The sequence below is a fragment of the Brienomyrus brachyistius genome, chromosome 4 (assembly GCF_023856365.1).
Source record: "Brienomyrus brachyistius isolate T26 chromosome 4, BBRACH_0.4, whole genome shotgun sequence".
NCBI lineage: Eukaryota > Metazoa > Chordata > Actinopteri > Osteoglossiformes > Mormyridae > Brienomyrus > Brienomyrus brachyistius.
In genome coordinates, this window is record NC_064536.1 from 17,612,818 (window position 1) to 17,628,342 (window position 15,525).

Below are 15,525 nucleotides of genomic sequence, written 5' to 3' on the forward strand. Positions count from 1 at the left end.
AGTAGTATCGTATAAATTGGCCTTAAATATTCTCTACCATACTTTTGTTGGTGGCTGCAGTTCGTAGGATGCTGCTGCTGAACCTTTTCTTCGTTAATGTGAAGAAATCGCTTTGAAAATGGCAGGTCCAATCGCATGAACTGAGGACAATAATCCACTGCGGTTATCGGTCACTGCTACGCGTCGCTCATTTGCATATTGGTTAATACTGACACGCGGACGTGCGATCTTTCATGTAATGTGTTTACATGAAATGTCAGAAAATTGCACTAAATGTTGAAAAAGTGGCGAGTACAAAAATGTTTAGTACCTTTACAAACGGCGCCCCATCGATATCTCTTCTGAATGTAATGTACCCAGGGGCTACTGGCAGTACAAAAGTTATTGCAAGAGAACTCAAAAGTTTTTTGTTTTTTTTTTAATTTTCCACTCTAATTTTTTTTCCACCCTGACCTTTTAGGGGCTCCGTACAAATGCATTTTGGATATGACATTTGAAGGGGGGCCAAGCTTTATGCTAAACACTAAAAAATAGGAACCAACTTGCAGGCAGGCAGGGGAGGGGGCCTCACTGGTGTAGCAGAAAAAGCAGAAGGTGTGTGCTGCAGGGTTGTTGTGACATTATGCTTACTCTTGACCTACTGGGCCTAGAAAAAAGCAAATGTCAAAATAGAGTTGTATGTCATGTATGCCACGGGAGTGGAAAATAACCAGCAGACGCCCCAGACAGGCTATATAAGCCAGACACAGACAACAGAGTTTGAGCTTTCTCGGGTATGTACTGTTTGTGCATCTGAGTGTGGCTCCCGGATTGCGATCTGTGCAAGGAATAAAGATGCTCACTTACAACCATCCTTCGCCTGACATATGCATCTCTTTCCTCATCAACGGACTCAGCGGAGTCTAACTCCAACACATTGGAGAAAAAAATCCTCCTTTCATTGCATATGGAAATGGTAGGCCTTTGGCTCCTTACTTGGTCCAGCTCCCCAATTAATTTTTATACACTTTCTTAAGTTTAGTAGAATTAACTTGTGCATCTGAGCGTGGCTCGCGGATCGCGATCTGTGCAAGGAATAAAGAGAGCTGACTTACAACCATCTTTTTACAACCATGGTGATTTAATCTAATCATGCTAGCTCTTAAGCTGCGCAAAACTACCCAACCTATGATTCTGCTGTGGGTCCTCGCGACCCAATTTTAATAGTTTTATTAATATATATTTTTTTAAATTTGTGAATACAAAAAATGTCGTCTTTACTGCAAAGTCATCCCTTATGTGTAATGTAATGCTTTTTTTTTTACCACTGGATGTCGACATAGACCGTGGAAAGCCGTTCAAAGTACATGCGACACCTAGCGGTAATTACAATATTTATTGTTAAATCAATGTAAAAAAATAATAATAAATGTAATGACTTGTGCTTTTTTATGAATTTGGATCTCTTTAGAGCAAACATATTCAAATGGTTTGCTTTTATAACGCTCTAAGTAACTGTGCAAGCCCCTCAAAGTGCCTTATGCCTCCCGCTTCCCATTCATTTCAATGGGCTTTCCCGACATTTGGGTAATTGTTTATTCCAAAGCCTCGAAAACACTCTGAACTGTAATTTTTCATGAAAAATGCATAATTTGTTGTATAAAATATACTGACTTCTAAAAAACAATTTATTAAAAGAAAATAAAAAGGGCATGCCATTATATATTTGGTTGCTTTTTGCCACCGTTTGACCGTTTTTCTGCTCAGTAACTGTGCCTGGTCCTTCCCTGTTGTAAAGCTATTTTTAGTACCTCCTGCTAGCTCACCATTTGATCACTGACAAAAGATAAGAGAAGCCGACTGTTAGAGTGTATCTGTGTATTTTATCATATTATTATCCTCCTATATGTGTACGTGCAACCCTTGCAAAGGCTGAAGGACTTGCAAATTGCTATGACCACCGACACAAGGACGCAGAACGACTATTGGATGCCCTGGTTCACTACCGGGGCTTGGTGGTCCATATTACTCAAATTGAGTATACCATTTTTTGCATTCTTTGTGATGTTCTTCTGTTGTTGTATCACAGTGATACCTTGTTTTCGTATAATGATTAATTCTGCCCTGAGCTCTGCTTTCCGAGCCCAGGAGAATATGTTTTGTCCCTCACCCAAAACATGGAAACAGATGCAGATGAAGAGGAGCAGGGGTGGATGCATGACGCACCATGACGGACGGGCCGAAATCCTCACCGGCATGGCCCAGTCCCGAAGTTTAGAGATGCTACACTCTTGTCTCTTTTTATATCACAGCAAATGTATAATTAACATGATAAACAGGAGGGACTGTTAGAGTGTATCTGTATATTTTATCATATTATTATCCTCCTATATGTGTACGTGCAACCCTTAACAACTAACCCATGGCCCAGAAAGGGTTGCAGACAAGATGTCCTCACAGGGGCCTACCAGATTGTGAAGCAGGAATAAGAGACCTTGAGAAAGGAAACAGATTCTGTCAACATAGCAGGGGGCCCACCTTGAGAAATGTAATGCTTTGTATTAACCCTGTTTCACGGAGGCCTCACACAGCATTGACTAGTTTAAAGACAAGACCCATGTAACCCCTCCCCTACCCTATAAATAAAGAAGCCAAGGGACTGTTCGGTGTGACACTCAACAGAGGCGCAGATACTGTCTGTTGCACCTGAAGTGGGCACCCTTGCGCAAGTAAAACAGAAAGACGTGTGCTGTCTCGTTATTCCTGGGTCCTAAAAGTGGAAGTGTGTGAGTAGTAAGCTGCGGCGCTTCCTCACACAGGAGATTGTAGGAGTGAAAGCTACGGCGCTTTCTCCTGACATAACTAGATTGTAGGAGTGAAAGCTACGGCGCTTTCTCCTAACACCGACCACCCAGACAGGCAGGCGCCCAGAGTAATTACTGCCATAAAGCTATCACGTGTACGGGGAATGCAAAGAACGAAACTAAACTGATACAAACAAACCAGCCCATTTCAAAACAAAAACATTTCGCTGCTATTTTGCAACATTCTGGATATTTCAGAGCACAATGCTTACCTTCTGTGGAAAGAGCTAAATCCCAGATGAAAAGCAAAGTCGCAAAATATTCCTGCAGGAGCGCCGAAACCCCCTCCCCCGCTGTTCCCCCAGTTCAGGAGTGGACTCGTCTGCTCAGAAACTGCAAGGCTTTTGGCACAGTGAGAGCGTTTGGAGAAGCTCGGGGAAAGGAGCAGTCGAGCCCAGAGGACCCCCCCGCGCGGGAGTGAATGCGTCTTTTCCGGTTCTACATTGCTTTTGCACGGTGAGAGCGTTTGGAAAGGCCCAGCTCGGCGAAAGCGGCAGCCGATCTCATTACGGACCCCCCCGCCCCCGCTGGAGTGAGAGTCTTCCACGATGCTGCAAGGGTTTTACACGGTGCCAGCGTTTGGAGAGGCCCAGCTCGGCGAAATGCTAGATAAGTTGAATCCCAGGTCCTTAGGACCCAAAGCGTATTCACAGTGGGCGGTCTTTTCGGAGCCTGTTTTTTTTCTGCTTTTTATTACAAGTTTAGCTGTTTATTACTAGCTATCATTTTTTCTAGGGTTCATACCTTTAGCCCCATCCCTTCTGCATTGCCATAGCCCTGTGGTTTCATATTTGAATAGGATTTAGTTTTTTTTCATGGGCGTTGAATGCATGCTCTGCCCTAATCCCATTAATTTGAATACGGGGTCCTTAGGACCTATACGTATTCACAGGAGCCATTTTTTTTCGCGCAAACTTTTTTTTTCGTTATCTTGGTATTATACTGTCCTGAGATATGCCCCAAAACACACAAAGTCAGCACACTACAACTGAATCCCAACATGTTTAAAAAAATGCTACAAAACCGCAAATTTCATCTCTGGCTCTCAGCGGAGGCGGTCGCACTTCTTTCCCTCTCCCTCCCCTTATCTTCACTGCTTCGCTCCTCTCGTCTCATCTAGTCTACTGTCTTATACTTGAAGAGACTCTCTCTGCTCTGCTCTCCAAACTGCGAGAAATTATGGATTTGATCAGCTGGTCTCTCAACGCAATTGACACCATCTTCTCAACGAGAAGCCTGGGTTCGTGGGAACCTAACTGTCCAGCGGGAACGTACGCGGCTGGCTACACGATGGACGAATGGGAGCGGTGGAGGGTCATGTGCCTGGCAGCTCTTTCCGTGGAGGACATTGAAGACATCTACGTATTCGGAACTATGATTACAGGTATTATGCTGATTGGATTAGGCATTGCCATGGTTTATCAAAATTGAAGAAGACCGTGACAGCCTCTCAAAGCTCCACTATGCTAGCCGGAATGATTGATGGAGTGGGCAGAGCTGTTAGCACTCAGACTGTGAAACTGGATAACATCATGGAGAAGCTCACAGCTTTGCAAAACTTATTGGATGGCGGAGACCAGCGTGGACATTAGAGGAGCTGGAAATTACAGCTTCTCGCACGGAAACCCAAACAATCTTATTCTATCAAGCTTCTGGCTCCCCTCAATCAGCACTGGCCTTGGCCAAGGCTGCTGCTGAACAAACAACTCCCCCGGAAGAACAGGCAGTGAGACTCTCTTGCATTCCTCTCCCCCAATCCCAAGGACTTGCACCCTCCCCCCATCCAACGCCTTCGCCGCTTCATACCCCCAGCGTGAACAGGCGGGTCTGTGACCAGCGCCTCCATGGCTGCAGGACCGGATGGCTGTTTGTCTATGCTGGACTACCTCCACCTCCCCATTCCCTCACCCGTTGCGAGTCGTGTCTTTTCATGTTGTACGGTGTAGTGATCATGTGCTTATGTTGCTGAGGTGTTTTCTCCTCCTCTCTCATGTCATCCTGTTTCTCTTCTTCTCTCCTCCCCTGTCTCCCGGCCGGTCTACCCCCTACTGTGATGTTGTATATGTAAGATCGGGCGATGGCCTGCTTTTCGCTGGTACTTGTGACTAGTGACATGGTATATTGCAACAGCAATAAAGGGTTTGAATCAAAAAAAATAAAAAATTAAATTGGGTCGTGAGGACCCAGATAAGTGCGCAAGAGCTAGTTATGTTTATTTACATTAATGTGAGTAGCTGAACCAGGATATTAATTGGGTAGAATATGAAGCCTTTATTGTCAATGTATAGGTATCAAATATAATATATAGGCAGAAATATATAAAATGTACATATAGAGGGGAGGGGAAAAGCACCCCCCCCCCACTCATCAGGATTACATCTCATTACACGGAAAAGCAGCGACATGTGACACTCTGATAAGGTAGAAATTATTCCTCCAGCACACAGTGAGCTATCCCAGCATGCACAGCGACACAGAGGAGTTTGTATAGTAAACCCCAAACCCTGGGTAGAGGGGTTCAGTGAATGAGGAGGTGAAGCTGTACAGGAGGGTCAGTCCATCAGAGGAGACTCTGTAGAAGGACAGAGTACCAGCCGCCCAGTCCAGATACACTCCTACTCTGCAGGAGCCTGAGGGCTTTATGGGTATGTCAGTCTGTTTCTTATTGTGCCGGACAGAGTAACTGTGAGGAGAGCAGCACAGCACCCATGAATTGTCATTGGCTCCTAGCCCACAGTCATCACTCCCTCCTTTCCTCCTGATTCCTTTATAAGTCACTCCTATCCAGGCTTCATCTCCACTCCACTCAGCCTCCCAGTAACAGCGACCAGTCAGACTCTCTCTGCACAGAACTTGGGGGTACGACCAGTCAAATCTCTCTGGATGATCAGGATATGGTCGCACTGCACACCCTGTGAAAATTTTCTCCCTTGACAGAGACAGGCGGCTGTTTGCTGTGTTGGGGTCCAGTGTCAGCTGGCAGGAGTCTGTAGGCAAGAGGAAGAGCGATTAATCCTAGGGTTGTATGATATGGCATAAAATTCATATTGCGGTATAATTTGAACCATAGATGATAAACAGTAAATATTTTAGTATATAATTTGATCTGTATATTTCAATATAACTGTTTTTGAAAGGGTAACTTGTCGATAGCAAAGGCACTGCAACAGGAAGTTGTATAATAAACTGTTACATTTCAAAGTAGTCGTGAACATACAATATTTGTGTTAATCTGCAATTATAGAAAAAATGACAAAATTTCAAGTAACTTCTCTGATTTTATCATATTAAAAACACAGGTTGGTTTTGTAAACTGTAGGTAAGCAGAAAACAAGACAGAGAACCAAAAGCTATAAAACTAATACAATTAGACTGGGGTTATAACTCCGTCTATATTAGAATGACCATCTCTCCCATAAAGGTCCTGCCAGGCAGAGTCCTGCACGGGTTTGGGTACCTGACGGGTGACCTGAAGATTTTGATGAAACGGGTGAAAAATATTCTACTGTGTCGGATACGGGTTCGGATCAGGTCGGACGCAGGAGAGTGTGAGTCTAAATTGCGGTTTTCAAAACATGTGCCAACAAAAAATACCCTAGGGCTATATTTTAGTGACACACAAAAAAACGCTTGCATTCAAGACAAAACATAAAACCCATATCAGTGTATGCCTGCACACGCATTCCCGGAAATCTCTCCCACTTTCATTTTTAAAAAACGCATGCAATCTCCTGCAGTTGTTCGAAATGGATGCTGTTGAAAAGAAAACTAGCAAGTGGAGAGTTTAAAGCTGTGGCCAATACCTCCACTAAAATCAAATTTGACTTGTGGTAGAATCTCAGATAACGAAAACAACTTTTTTGATCTCTTGTCTTGGTGGTGTCACACATTAACTGGGGAAGCAAGAGCAGGGAGACGGAATATCGGGGAATACGAGGTTTAATGTCGGGAAAGGTAAATAACATACAGACTGACAATACAATGACCGGACTGGGGAAACAAACTGGAACGCAGAGTAAGTACATTGGACTAAGGATGGAAACAGGAAACAGCTGGTGACCATAGGGAATCCAAATGGGGTTGACAAGGGGGCGTGGCACACGGAAGGAGCGGACGATCGGGGCAGAACAGCATGAACGTTTGTTTCCCAATATTGCTTATGTAACCCTGATTTCTCGATTAATGGGTAGCGCGTCCCAGTCTCTCTCTCGGGCTGTGGGTAATAAGCGGGCTACAGTTCCTTTTGTAATCGTTCTTTAATAATCACCACTCGGCAATACAGTACTTACAACTTTTCCAGCCGCGGTCCAACCTCCTTTACCGCGCTTCACTCTAAACTGTCCCCTGTGTACCAGGACAAATAGGAACTAATAATACAATTAACTAAGGGAACATACTGAACGTTAATGTAACACATGTAAATATAACTGAAATAATACAGTACTGTAACTGATAATAAATAAGATAAAATAATAATAATTAAATCTGATCATTCAGCACAACACTGTAATGTAAATAAATATATATTAACATTAATAAAATTACTGCAAAGCATAATAATCATATACAACATAAATCAGTGACATACACTTAATTAAAATAATCAAAAAAAAATAATAATGTGCACTGTCATGCCCGGCTCGTCCGCTCCTCGTGTGTGCCACGCCCCCTGATTACCCACGTGTATTTCCCTGATCGTCTCCAGCTTTGTCTAGTTACTTTGATTAGTCCTGTGTATTTAAGTCCTGGTCTCCCCGGTTTCCCTTGTCCGTCATTGATGTCAGTCAGTGTCCGATGTTCCCCGAAACCTATGATTAAACTCCCGTTTTGCCCCGTATTTGCCTGTCCGCTTGTTCCTGTTCGCTCGCCTGCCCGACGATCGCCCACTTTGCCAGCGAGATCGTGACAGTGCACAGCAACTATGGTTACACTTATATTCCAAGATCTATTCTCACTATCCCGGCATCCAGCCCTACAAGTGAGCGACATTTCTCAAGCGCCGGATATGTCATCCAGGAGTCAGCTGAGGCCATCAACTGCGGATGATATCCATTTTTTACCTAGTAATATAAAGCACCACACCAAACATTAGTCTTCGCGTAGGAATTCCAATTGGGTAATCAAAGGAAAATTGACAGTGCACGTAGGTAGCCTATAAAACCTAATAATGTGCAGGGTAGTCTAATGTACATTTTATATAATTTTAGACACATTTGATTGTAAGCTGGTAAAGCTATATGTGGGCATGGCATATTTGAGTTATTTGAGTTTGGAGGTATACTACTACCGTTTGTTTTGCTTATTAGGTTATTAAGCAACGTTTTCATTTGGCTATGCCTGCAACTGATGTTGCATGTCACTGGTCGTTTGTTGTGGCAATAAACTTTTGTCTTTAATGTTGGCTATCTGACTGATTTTCGTTTCGGTGCAAGTGTTGGTATTTATTTATAGCGAGTCGGATTGGGTGCAGAATTTTATTTATTTCGGATAACGGTTCGGATACGGGTTTAAGTATGACGTTTATGGGCGGGTGCGGTTTGTCAAAATCAGACCCGTGCAGGACTCTGCTATCAGGTGCAGCAATAATCATATAAATATTTTTTATATAAATCATATAAATAATTTATTTGACGTGACTTTATTACGTAATTTTTGCGGGCAAGGAGCGGAAATTTCTGCAATAGGGCGGTATAATCAAAACCTTTCCCGTTTGCCAAATTTATTCGTATATCGTATACAGTTTATACTGCACTGTACTAATTAATCCCATCAGGAAGCCCAATACCCAGATAGCATGCGTAGTCGGGCCGATTCTGGCTGAGTGTCGGCACTGTCGGCTTACTGTCGATGCGGTAGAAAATGACGGTAGAGACACAGTGCCGAGCCCGGCAGCCGATTCGGGCTAACACACGGCTTTGTTCATGTGGTCCAGCGGTGGCTGAGCACAGTTCCGCCGATACTTTTTTATTTCATGGCAGTATGATATGATGCCGGAACAGTGCCGAGCCCGGCAGCCGATTCGGGCTAACACACGGCTTTGTTCATGTGGTCCAGCGGTGGTTGAGCAGAGTCCCGCCGATACTTTTTTTATTTCATGGCAGTATGACATGATGCCGGAACAGTGCCGAGCCCGGCAGCCGATTCGGGCTAACACACGGCTTTGTTCATGTGGTCCAGCGGTGGTTGAGCAGAGTTCCGCCGATACTTTTTTATCTCATGGCAGTATGATATGATGCCGGGACAGTACCGAGCCCGGCAGCCGATTAGGGCTAACACACGGCTTTGTTCATGTGGTCCAGCGGTAGCTGAGCACAGTTCCGCCGATAGTTTTTTTTTTTATTTCATGGCAGTATGATATGACGCCGGGACAGTGCCGAGCCCGACTTCATGTGGGCCGGCGTCGGTTTGAGGCGCTCAACGAATCTAATTTTCCTACATTTACTCTTTTCTCAGCGGTTGGCAATCAGTTTTATACATGCCCCGGCATCTGCCTAGGTGAAATATGTATCAGACTTCCCATTCTTTATAGGTTCCTTTAAATCCAGCGTATTTGTGTTTCCTGTTAATACCATTGCTATTTTTTTCTTGACCTAACTCCCCTGAATATTTTTTACAAGGGGGGAAAACAATGCCAGTTCTTGGCTCACAGGTGGACGGTTTTCTCTAATTTAATTGTACTGTTTAGCGCTGTAAAAATATTGCAATAACTATTTTCTCTACATTATTTGTTTACACATTGTCAATTTGTCTTCATATATGCTTAACTTTCCATTCTTTCAGGAACATATAAACGAAATATTCATATATTTAAATATATATTCAAACTGCAATGTAAAAAAACTGGGGCAAGTTAAACGATAGGTAAACGATAAATGGGCAGAAACATTTGAAAATTATATATAGATTGAAATATGTCTGTTGCCGGTTTGCTGTTTTAGCGCCGTTTTCCCGGTGCGCTTAAGTACCCTTGAATGAAACGGAGCGCAGGGACATTGGTCATAAGCTTAATTTTCCGGTATCCTGATTGGCTATAAAGTCCGCCAAGACGTCCTGAAACTACAGTTTGAGCTCATTCTATCTTAGTCGCATGACTGGACCGGTAAGTATTTTATTTCAACATGTTAATATGAATTTATCATACGATATAACTGAAATAATTGCCGTGGCCCACGTACCTGAGGCGAGTATAATCACAACCACCGGCGAGTACAAAAATATGTACGTCCGATTACAACTAAGTGTGATTTATCGGGGCTAGTACATTGCTTATGCGCCACCCTGTATATATGTAGGGCTCCAACATTATGAAAAAATCACGTCATGATAACCGTATATCCAAATATCACAGTTTTCGATGTATCACGGATTTGTCACCTTAATAGAATGAGAAACGTAATATGTAATATTAAGGACTATGCTGGGAACCCTGGCCTGGTGTCGAGGCAAAAGTATTCTATCGGCCGCGAAACGTTAGAAAATCTACAACTAAACCAATAACCAACAATACCGTTATCTTGGGATATATGGATTAAGATTAATATATACAATAAAAAATTATTAAGGCTGAAGTGTAGCTCTTAGAACAGGTATTCGCGTTAACAACCGTAGCCAAAAAATTGCAATAAAAATTTATATCTGCGTTTTAACAGCCGCTGTTTTAAAACGCGCGGGCAGGCGTTAGGTGACCAATACAGACACTGCACTCTATAGCACTAATGAACTCCAGTTAACCATATTTTACTTAATTATTAATTGTTGCGAATTTTTATGTGAATTACTTATGTATACATTACTGTATTTTCTAAATGATTATGGTAATATTCGATCAACGTCTAAATCGTCTAACGTCCTGTTTTACAGAACGTAATGTAGACATTAAACGGGGGATACCTGTAGTTGCAGCTATCAGTGGGGAGGTAGAATGGTTTTTGCAAACATGGAATTTATATCACTTCCCAGTATGGCATTGCAGGATCACATAGCCAGCCACACTGAATCTTGACACAAAACTGTCCTCGAATACAGTATGGTAGTAGTGTAGGACTGATTAGATTCATTTGTGTAGAGATAAGCGATCCACATATTTTTGTATCTGAATCCAATCAGGTAAATATATTAAAATATCTAAAGGCAAATGTGTTTTATTTCCCCTCATATTTCCTTTTCTTCCCAGAGTGCACAGAAGTAACCCACACACCATATAAGGTACTTTAAATATGGATAGACGTAAGGTTAGGAAAAAAGCTGTGAAAAAAGTGAACATGTTTTTAGTATCGCTTATGAGTGAGAATACAGAGGGCACTGAGACTGTGATGGAAGGTTATGATACAATCGGTGATACCAGTGTAGATCAAGCCTATCCTTTCTATCCCAGTCAATCGGAGAGTGAGGGGGAGACCTCAGGGGAATCTGAGAGTGCTTATGCAGGGGGTGATATGAGCAGTTTGTCATTGGTGGGCGCACTGAGTGACTGGGCTGTCAGTTTTGGTGTATCTTTAGTTGCTTTGTCTGCCCTTCTGGGAATTCTCAGAATACACCACCCATATCTACCCAAGGATGCCAGGACCCTACTCAAAACAAAAACCCTGTATTGTGTGCAGAATGTGGCTGGTGGTCATTACTATTATTTTGGCATTTTAAAAACCTTTGGCAAAACAATGGAGAGGATGTGGTCTGAAGTTACAGTACATATAAGTAATGGTCTGATTTGGATGTGATTTGGTACATGTGCAGACCAGCCATGGGACCAGCAGTGTGCCTATTCTGCCAACTCTGTTGTCTGTGTGATCTGATATTATAATCATTGCAATACAGTTACATGACCTTTCACCACGTCCAGATTCATGTCCACCACTCCGTCTGGGTGCTTAACTTTTTTTGTCACTGAGTATATTTTGTTTATTATCATCAACAGCTATGTTCAAAATTGTGGAGTTTAAGGAGACAAATGAGGTAGAACTGGTCCCTGGTGTGTGGGTGAAAGATGGTGTCTGCCACTGGCCCCCCTATAAAGGAAAGCAGTTGGATTCAGCAATTAAGCATCAGGTCACTCCAGACCACAGCTGGATACAGTGGGAAGTCAGAGTGATGTTTATAACAGAGAGTAAGGAGGAAGGGAGACGGAAATGACGGGAAGCTGAACAGCGTTCTGACCTCCAGTCAGAAGCTGAAGAGTCTGGGAAAAAGAAAAGGCGAAAAATGTATGTACGCGTCTTTCAGTATTTATGTTTCTTAATTTTTTAATTGCTTCAAGAAAGAATGGTTTATTTATTTCATGTGTTTTATAATGTTGATCTTCAAAATGTTTTTTTTTTCTTAAGGCCAAGTAGCAGACTTCTAGATGCCACTAATGGTGCTTCAAGTGAGTGAAGAAGAAGCAGGACTGCAGCAGAGTGACAGACGTCTACCTGAGGCCCCACCAATCAGCCAAGTTAAAATTTTAACACCATTGCAGACTGCTAATACTGGAAGTCGCAGTACTATTCCCTGGCTGAAGAATCCACTTCTCCCTCTGGAAATGTGGCACCCTACTGATGCCCTACGTGGAGAGCATGACCTAAACAAAAGTCAGTAACAGGAGTTTAGTGACCAGTACAAGATTCTGTATGGCTCGGCACTTGCCATATGCAGATGCATTTCCCCCTGCTTTTCTGTTTATTTTCTTAAGCAGATTTTTTTGATTATTATACATTGAAGAATTGCCACCAGTTCATTATGTCATTCAAGTTATGGAATTGTCATCCCCCCTTGTGCTTTGTTCTTAAGACCATGCAGACTTGTTTTCCTCACCACCACCTCATCCAGAGCCTTCAAAAGTTCAGAAGTCCTGGATACCATCTGAAGGTAATATTCATATATTTCGTTATTTATGAATGTTACTTCTCAAAAGGATTATTGTTATCTGCAAACTAAAATTTGGTGTTTAAAATAGCATAATTAGCCAGTGTTATATTAGAAGGAGCATTTATTGTCCTGTGACGTTACCTTTTCATTTGCCGTCGCTGACGCTGTGTAACAGGGCCATTGTTTTTGCCTTTGGTTAATCAGTTTCACCAAGACCATGCAAAAACCTGGACACCCCCATCACAGCTACAAAGGACTCCTGCTGAAGGCAAATAACACCTGAGCAATTTCCTATTAGAAATGAAAGTTTTTTAAGGGTAGCCACTGTCAGTAAAAATATATTGATATTTCTACATTGGTTGCCTTTTCTACACTGCATTGGTACTCATTCCTGAACCTTGTTCTAAGTATAAATATAACACTAGTGGGTATTCTCTGCAGTACACACTTTTCTAATTGCTGGTTTTAATTCTGAAAGTATAGAAATCACTAAATTTGCATTGTGGAAGTGGTAAACGTGTTTGAGAGTTCCTGTGGTACCTGAAATAATAATATTTACATCATGGTTGTCATTGATGGCAAGTTGTATATTGGGTTTCTGAGGTTGACGTACATTGATTGGATTGCAACCATTGTAATAGCTAGTAAAAAGCTTGTAAAAAGCTAATCAATCGGTCTTCTACAATAACTGAATGTAGCAGCTTTCTAATAATTAAACATTAGCCATGCAGTTGACTGATGTGGATCAATCAAAAATAATATACATTAAAAATATCTTCTGGTCTTTTTCCTCTTCTCTCTAGTACCCCAATTTCCTCAAGGTTGGGTTAATTCATTTACCCAGCAACAATCATTACAACAGCCACCAAGAGTTTGGAGCAATCAAACTTCATCTGAAGGTAAGTTCCATAAATGTGTAATTTAATAATTTATATAGATTTTTTTTCAATGGAAATAGTTTTCCATTGAAAAAAGGTATTGTGTGTGTGCGCGCATATGCATGTTATTTTCAACATACATGCACACAACCAGCGAAATAGTCAATAAGTCCAAAACTACTTTCCTTTGCACAACCCCATTTATACATGCACAGTATATGTATTGATTGTTCATTCTTTTCTTGTGTTTCCAGTGTGGATTTCATGTTTCGGTAAATATTTCATTGGTTAGCACCCTGTTGACTCTCTTACCAGTTGCTGTCTGTATCTTTGCAAAGGATTCAGATACATGAGAATACCTTCAAAACTTGGTCAGGACATTTAATGTTACTTTATAAAGTAAAGAGTAGGGTTTATGATTTGACTAAATATCACATCACAAGGTAAACTCTAGCAGGCAGCTGACACTGGCAAATATCACCTGGTATGACTACTGGAAAAATAATTCTCATTGTCAATATCTGATAAAATCTTGCTATAAATCAAACTTACCATAACATTGCAAATGCCTCTTTATGTGTTTCAGCACTAATTCGGGAAGTCCTAACAAAGCAAGAAATGATCCTTGAGCAACAGACATTTATTTTGCGTCTTCTTCAAGCACGGCAAAACACCCAGGATTGTGAAATTGAAGAAGGGCTTCTGCCAGTGCATGATATAGAAGCGCTACAAAACGTAGAAGTACAACTTAGTAATGGAGAATTCAAAGAGAGATTGGTAGGTTTTTATATATCTTAGGGGGGAATACCACTTTCTGTGGTCACTATTTTAAAGTTTAACAGCCACTTTTGGACTTCATGATTAACTTTTTTTTTAAATGCAAAGTGAATGTGTCTTGTTCCATCAGTCATAAAGTTTTGGTGATTTGTGACTAAATGTTTTGGTGTGTCTCTCGTAGATGAATCACTTAAGTCTTATTGGAGGGTGTTACATAAAGGATGCAGTCTGGCGGCTAATGAGGAAAACAATTTCCAATAGCCTTGCTAGAAACATGAATTGGAAGGGGTTGAATGGGAAGACATCATTTGCAGCACTGCGATTGAAGGATGTGATGATTGGTAAATGTATATGCAAACATATCATATGGGTCATTAGCTGGACAAGGTGGTCGTTGAGAAGGATAAAATATATGGAACACCAGAACACTCAAATAAACAAATAAATGTAACCCATCACCACGAAATGAGTCTTATGGGTGCAGTTCTATCAGTTCGACTTCAGACTAATTTTGTGGCGACGGGTCATATATTTGGAAATAAATAAATATTTCAATAATTAATTAAATGTGTCATTTTATTTAACAGTTCAATAAATGGAATTACATTTCATAATATGCAAAAGTGATTGCTTACATAATTTAAATTCTATTTCACAATAAAGTTAGACTTCACAATGATGTATTTCTGAATAATGGTGCACTCTTTCAATCACTTTGAGGGGGGCGGTGTCATGCCCGGCTCGTCCGCTCCTCGTGTGTGCCACGGCCCTGATTACCCACGTGTATTTCCCTGATCGTCTCCAGCTTTGTCTAGTTACTTTGATTAGTCCTGTGTATTTAAGTCCTGGTCTCCCCGGTTTCCCTTGTCCGTCATTGATGTTTGTATGCGTGAGATGTTTCCCCGTCCGCGCTTCCCAATTAAACTCCCGTCTTTGCCTGTCTGCTTGCTCCTTGCACGCCTTACCCGCACGATCGCCTGCCTGCTTGTACCCAATCGTGACAGGCGGGACTGAGCTTGTGATTTGCTAATCCCATGTGATCCATTATTCAGCCTAGCAGATATAGGAAATACTTTGAAAAGCTTTGGAGGACGTAATTATTTTATTTATTGAGATATTTATGTATGTATTTATATACACATATACATTTACTTATTTAATTTTGAGTATTATGGTGTTCCATA

General features: G+C 41.7%; 1 protein-coding gene and 2 long non-coding RNA genes across 4 annotated transcripts in view; 2 read left to right on the forward strand and 1 right to left on the reverse strand.

Annotated features, from left to right (window-relative positions):
• The window catches only part of LOC125740118 (uncharacterized), a 353,638-nt gene that overhangs the window by 73,671 nt on the left and 264,442 nt on the right, over window positions 1–15,525 (forward strand). The gene's annotated exons all lie outside the window — the stretch shown is intronic.
• Window positions 1–15,525, reverse strand: part of LOC125740114 (NACHT, LRR and PYD domains-containing protein 12-like) — a 341,935-nt gene that overhangs the window by 55,329 nt on the left and 271,081 nt on the right. The gene's annotated exons all lie outside the window — the stretch shown is intronic.
• LOC125740121 (uncharacterized) lies at window positions 12,386–12,954 on the forward strand. Its single transcript, XR_007397452.1, has 3 exons — window positions 12,386–12,409; window positions 12,609–12,686; window positions 12,891–12,954. It is a non-coding gene; the product is annotated as an uncharacterized LOC125740121 (long non-coding RNA).